A 7,663-nucleotide genomic window follows, 5' to 3' on the forward strand; every position below is an offset into this window, starting at 1 on the left:
AGAAGGAGAAGGAGAAGGAGAAGGAGAAGGAGAAGGAGAAGGAGAAGAAGGAGAAGAAGAAGAAGAAGAGGAGGAGGAGCAGGAGGAGGAGGAGGAGGAGGAGGAGGAGGAGGAGAAGGACAAGGACAAGGACAAGGACAAGGAGAAGGACAAGGAGAAGGACAAGGAGAAGAAAGAAAGAAGAAAGAAGAAGAGGAAGAAAGAAGAGGAAGAAGAAGAAAGGAGTGAATCATTCCAGTGGAAGAGGACATTCCAGTGGAAGAGGACATTTGGATGGAAGAGGACATGGATGATGAAGAGGAGGATCCAGGAATTAATGGACATTGTATGAAGACTGAAAGACTTATAAAAAATAAACTGATAAAGACTTTGTTTAAAAGGAAAATGCCAAAGAAGAGGATTAATCATGTAATTAATGGACTAATGTTCAAAGGAATTTGGGTAATGTAAATAGTACCATTGCATATTCATTTACATCCATCATTATATATAACCTTCAAGAACTTCAGAAAAAAGGAGAAAAGGGGAAGAGGCTATTTCTTCAGGAAACAACATAAGAAGAAAGGAGATCTGAAGTTTTGGTAGGTAGCATACATCTAACAGTAACATATTGCAACAGGACATAACAAAATAACAACATAATATAAACATATACACAAAAACATAAACAGGTTAGGATACATTGTTTCATTCATGAAATGGAACAATGTATAACTGCTAACAAAATTAGAATTAACTACACAATAGTGTTATATTGAAACTCTGGGAGCAGAGAGTCTCACCGTTGATTGACAGGTGAAGACTTTTGGACATCAGAATGTTCCCAGAGGCCATAAGGACAGGGGAGAAAGTGGTTGGCCAGGGGGGTATAAATACCCTGGCAGCCCTGGCTTTTGGTTCTTTTCCTTTCCCTTGGACCTGAGATCTGTAGACCCTGGTCTATTGGGATATGGGCTTTCTTGGCTCAACCTTGCAAGAACTCCTGTCTTGTACTTCATTGACATTTGCCAACTCATACCCAGACCGTCAATCCTCTTATTCTACTGTCCCCTAGATGTTTAGGTATTCAAATCCATCTTTAGATGTCTAGATATCCTGGGGCCCGGGAGGGATCTGTGAAGTGGGCAAGAGAAGAAGAAGAGGGTGGAAAAGGGGGTAGTTCCTGAAGGCTGTAAAAGCATAACATTTGGCAAGAAGAAGAAGAAGCTGAAAGACATCAAACAGCAGCTGGCTTGCTCTGATTTGGCTGTGGCCAGGCTGAGCCAGAGGAGCTAATAACAAGCCAGAATCATTCACTTTGTTTTTGTTTTTGTTTTTTAACCCTTAACTTCTGTGTATTGGCTCCTAGGTGGAAGAGTGGTAAGGGTGGGCAATGGGGGTCAAGTGACTTGCCCAGGGTCACACAGCTGGGAAGTGTCTGAGGCCGGATTTGATCCTAGGACCTCCCATCTCTAGGCCTGACTCTCTATCCACTGAGCTACTCAGCTGCCCCCCATTGCCTAGCCTTTACCACTCTTCTGCCCTTGAACCAATACACAGTTTTAACTCCAAGATGGAAGGTAAGGGTTTAAAAAAATATCTCTGATTCCAAATTCAAATCTGGAGAGTCCAATCTTTTCATTTAACTATGAATTCCATCATAAAATCCATTTCCTCTAACCTGGTAAACATTTTCTTGTTAACATGTTAAAGAGATTTTTCTAGCCTTTTCTGAAAGAGTTAAGCTTAGACACACTATACATTTGGAAACCACTGAACTCTGTGAAATCACACATATCCTCTTTTTGAAAGTGGAAAGTTCCATAGAGCAATAACTAATTTTTCCCCTGTTCCCAAGACATTTCTCTAAGATTGGTGGATGGAAGACATAGCTGTGAAGGACGGGTTGAAGTATACTACAATAATACCTGGGGCACAGTGTGTGATGACAGCTGGGACCTCCAGGATGCTCAGGTTGTATGCAGACAACTGGAATGTGGGAGAGCTATTGCAGCCCCGGGACAAGCATATTTTGGAAGAGGTTCAGGTGCTATTGCTTTGGATGATGTAGAATGTGCTGGAAATGAAGAAAAACTATGGAATTGCCTTAACAGTGGATGGTTCTCCCATAACTGTGGTCATCATGAAGATGCTGGAGTTAGCTGTTCAGGTACTCTCTACCTTTGAGTTGTATTTCTACAGATAAGTTCAATGCCTTCCATAAAACTGGTGCCAATTATGTGATCTTTGAATACTGGTCCTGCTGTTAAATCCTGTGACCTTGAGAAATACTTTACCTCTCTGGACCTCAGTATCTTCAGCTATAAAGTTAAAAGGTTGTAATAATTCATCTCTAAGGTCCCTTCCTGTTCAAATTCCTAAAATTTTATAATTGAATCAATAAATCAATGAAATGAATACTTGTACTAATTTGGGTCCCAAATTAGTGTCAGAAATGTTTTTTTTTTGTTTTTGTTTTTGTTTTTTTTACTACATACATAGTTAAATACATTTACCTAAGCTTCACTTTTCTTTCTTAGCTACAGTGGATTCTCCAACATCAACAATGACTGAAGATCAGGACTCAACATCAGGTATTTTTCAGTTCTTCACTTACAAAACATTATCTAAGGGGGATCTGACTTCAAATCCAGCCTTAGAAAATTATTTTGTGGCACCCCCCCCCCACCGGGCCACTCACTTAACCTTTATTTGCCTTAATTTCTTATCTAAACAATGGAGATAGTAAAAGCACCTACCTCCCCGGGTTTTTGTAAGGATTAAACAAGATAATATTTGTAAAATGTTTTGAAAACTTTAAAGTACCCTATAAATGCCATTATTATTTATGCTTATCACCAGGTTTGTCATATTAAAATGGTTTTCTCATCAGATTTAAATATTGAGGTTTTTATTTTTGTTAGTGCAGTAAGTTTAGGAAGTAATTTCGTTTCTCCAAAATTCATTTCCCTCATTTATCAGACATGAAGTAGTTGGACTCACTCATCTCCAGCTATAAATCTATGTTTCAATTATGCAAAACATAGGGCTAATGCTATTTATGATTTTCCAAAGGAATTCCTTGTTTGTAATGTATTTTAGCCAAGTCATGAAACCAAGTTATAGGTACATACATATACACATGAAATTCCAGATAGTCCAGATCACAAAATATAAACTATTTGACCTAAAATGTATCTTTTTACCTAGAACAACCCTCCCACTGGATGGATAGATGAAGAAAATTAATCCTAGAGATGTAGAATGGCATGGAAATAGTTAAATAAGTCAGTGGCAGATCTAAAATCTCATCATAAAGCTAGCATTTAAATAATGCTTTTAAGTTTGCAGAGTACTTTACAAATATCTCATTTTGTCTTCACAACAACTCTAGGAGGTAGGTGCTATTATTATCCCCATTTTATAGGTGAAGAAACTGAGACACAGAGATATGAAATCACTCATACACAGATAGGAAGTGTCTTAAGACAGGACTAAAACCCCAAATCCAACATTCTCTCCACTAGTCAATGAGATATTTGGATTAACTGTTTAGAAATATCAATTTTATGTAGTCCTATCCTATAATTATACTGAATTAGCCATGTTCACTTAGCACAATGCCTGGCAAAGACCAGGTGCTCCACAAATGCATATCGACTAACTAACTAGCTCTATGAAAAATCCCCAAATTCTGGATAATTGGAACAATTCTTCATTTCAGTCATGGAGACAAAGCTTTATCTATTAGCATGCTAACTTGTCTTGCTTCTGGCACTTGACTCATCACATTCTTGATTGCTCCATTCCAGTCCATTAGAAACAGCATACATAGCACAGTGAATAAAGTGTTGGACTTAGAATTAAGAAGACTTTGGCTCAAATTCTGGATCAAACACTTATTAGTTATCTGATCATTTCATCTCTCTCATTCAGTTTCCTTATTTCTGTAAAATAACAACTTTCATGTTTACTTCACAGGTTGATGATCAGAATCAAATGAGATGCTATCCATAAAGCATCTGAAAATGTTGAAATATTATACAAATAGCAGTTATTGCCATAATCATCATCATTTACTGGGAGGAAAGGTTTGTGGGTGGAATTTAGAGTTAGAAAGTAGAGTTTGGAAATGGCCACTGAGGCATGTAAAAGGGACATAAGAACTGGCTAGAAAGCTTACTGTGTATTGCTAAAGATAATGGAAATTGGATAGTATGGCTTTATAGTCATTTCAACACACATTTATAGAGGACAGTTCCATTTCTCTAGGCAGCATGGTTCAGTGGAAAGGTCCCTGAGCTTTCCCACCTACTTGGAGGCATTGGACCATATCCCAGCTAATCCACTTACTCCAGTAACTGTGGGCAGGTCATTTAATATCTCTCTCTCTCTCTCTCTATCTCTATCTATCTATCTATCTATCTATCTATCTCTATCTCTATCTCTATCTCTATCTCATAGGATTAGGGGGTTGGACTAGATAGTTGATAAGGTCCCTTATAGAACTAGAAATATATCATCTGACCATTCCTTAGCTTCTCTGAACCTCATTTATAAAAGACACAGTATATCAGAACTCTCTGAAGGGTTATGGAGACAATCCAATGAGATAATAAATACAAAGCACCATCTTTGTTTTATAGATATGAAAATTGAAGCCCAGAGGGAGCATTTTGTGTAGTAACCACGTAATAAATGGTTTGTGCACTAAGAATTTGCTAATGAACTAAGAAGCTTGCTCAAGACCACAAAAGTCCTTTCAACATATACACAGGGGTTTTGTTAAGTTGAATGGTTGGGAGGCAGGTGCAGGTAAAAGTCTACTTCACAAGAATAGTGGTCCAGGACTTTTATACCTTATAGGGACAGGGACTATATGACCAGAAATGGAGATGAGAGGATGATAGATAGGTGTGAGTTGAAAAGCACAAGTGTTCCTGATCACTAGGAAGAGTGAATTGCATATCTCAGGAAATGAATTGATGTCTGAAATGCAAATGGAAGGTACATATCCATGCTTATCAGGCAGCTAAGGGAAATGCTAAGGAAATGTATCTCTCAGAGACTTCTTTTATCATACAGTTCCTACAGTTGCTTTCTTTAGTCAACACTTCAGGGGTAGGAGAATGGGAAATTCTTCTCATACTCTTTGCCCTGGGATTCCTCTGGAGAGCCCTGTACCCCCATGCCAAAATTGCATCTAGTTGAATATAGTTTTGATGATAGAGGTAGCAGTCCATCCCCCAAAGATTCTGGTTAGTGCATAGTAATAGGATAAATAGGTCCTTTCCTAGGACAGGGTCAAGAACCTCAGAGCTAATGGTAAGAAGGGTGATTCTCATTAGTTACACTGGTACTTACACAACAAGGAAATATTTTCTGAAAGTTAGAGTCATTTTTTCAAAGCTCCATTCAAAGCCTTAGATATGGTTCCAGTTGTAGGGATGGTTTGTTTCCATTTTAATTCTATTATCTACTTACAATCAGCTCTTAATTACACAAAAACTCAATCACCATGATCCCCAGGAATATTTTGTGAAAAAATGTGATAGTTGTCCTCCATGAGAAAGAGAAAAAAGTTAAAATGATCCCCTAAACTTCCTGATTTTTTCCCACTACAGATCTATCATCCATAAATTTACTAAGATCCATTAGGAATCAACTTACTTTCTGTGAAGCCTAAACTTGCAACATAAACTATTTTTTATATTTAATAATATTTTATTTTTCCCCAGTAAATGTAAAAACAATTTTTAACATTGACTTTCTTAGAATTTTGATTCCATGTCTCTCCTTCCCATCTTGCCTCCTGCACTACCACTCTTCCCCGCTCAAAACAGTAAGCAATATGAAATAGATTTTACATTTGCAATCATGTAAAACACTTTTCTATATTAGTCATTTTATGGAAGAAATCTCAATTTAAAAAAAATAAAAAAAGAATGTGAAACGTATTATGTTTCAGTCTGCATTCAGATTCTGTCAGTTCTTTCTCAGTTGACAGATGGCATTTTTCATCATGAGTCTCCAGGATTATCTGAGATACTACATTGATACTACATTGCTAAGAATAACTAGGTCATTCATAGTTATTCATCCAAAATAATGCTGTCAATATTTATAACATTATTCTAGTTCTTCTCACTTTGCATCAGTTCATAAGACTTTCCAAATTTTTCCAAAATCATCCTCCTCATTTCTTATAGCACGATAGTATTCCATTAAGATCATATATCACAACTTGTTCAACCCTTTAATTTCTAGTTCTTTGCAACCACAAAAAGAGCTGTAATGAATATTTTTGTACAAATAGGTCCTTTCACTTCTTTTATCTCTTTGATATACAGACCTAATAATTATATTGCTGTGTCAAAGGGCATGTACAGTTTTAGAGCTTTTGGCCATGGTTCCCAATTGCTCTCCAGTATGGTTGGATCAGATCACAACTTTATCAACAATGCATTAGTTTCTCAGGTTTTCTGCATCCCCTCCATTTATCATTTTCCTTGTCTGTCATGTTGGTCAATCTGTGAGATAGTACCTTAGTATTGACAGACTATTATTTTAAGTGGTTTTGAACAGGAAAAAAGACAATTGAAAATTCTAATTGTATTATACTATGACTAAAAATATTTACAATAGTTTCTCAAAGCAAGACATCCTAAATAATGGTTCACAACCACATAAGAAACATTCTTATTCTTTCTTTGCTTTAGTACTTATCTGTCTATGGTTTAAAAGTTCATTCAAGAAAACTCTTCCTTATTATCACTTTTCCATTATATAAACCAACATTTTGTGTCCATGTTTAGCATATCTAAAAAGTAAGCCTTTTAAATGAAAATATAATTCTCAAACTTCATCTACCCTTAAAATGGAGTTTAAATTTCATTTTTGCTATTTTTTTCCAATTTCAGCATTAACCTCAGAAATAACTACTTTCTTTGGTAATTATCTTCTTTGGTTTTTTGTATCATGGAATACAGATATATCCACAGATATATGCAGATAATAAACTGCCTTTATTATCAAAGGAATAGTATTTATATATAATTCTAATTAAATCAATATTTATTGAGTACCTGTTATCTTTCCTGGGCTCAAACTTTCTCTGTTTTCCCTTTATTATACATAAGCAAGATTATGAAATCATGCTAAATATTCTTTCTTTCATTTCTTATAAACTTTACCTCTTCTAAGCTTTAGAAGGTAAACTCGGTTTTAATGTTCTGAAAATTATGGAACACCAGGTAATTTTCATGCTGTCATAAACTCAGGTGGAAATAATCCTAGATAATAAATCAAGATACCTGGGCTCTGAACCCAGTTTTCCTGTGTAGCTTTTGTTAAATTTTATCTTTAATTTTCCCACCTATGAAATGAAAGATTTGGAGAAAATCATCTGTTGGATCCTTTCTAGCTCTGATATGCTATGAATCCTCAGATTAAAGAGTTCTTTTATTCGGTCTATCTGACTTGTAACTTATCTAGAATTCCCCTACATTCTGGTCACTCATAACTCTGCCTATAGATAGAACAAAATAAGAAGTTGTGCAAATTAAAGTTTGAGCAATGATGTCTATTTTCAAAGGACCAGACCAGCTAAGTATGGAGATTTTCAGCACCCACAGGCTAACCTAAATGGAGTATCCTCCAGTTTGGGCAATGGTCAAAGAATATA

This window comes from Gracilinanus agilis, chromosome 2, assembly GCF_016433145.1.
Source record: "Gracilinanus agilis isolate LMUSP501 chromosome 2, AgileGrace, whole genome shotgun sequence".
NCBI lineage: Eukaryota > Metazoa > Chordata > Mammalia > Didelphimorphia > Didelphidae > Gracilinanus > Gracilinanus agilis.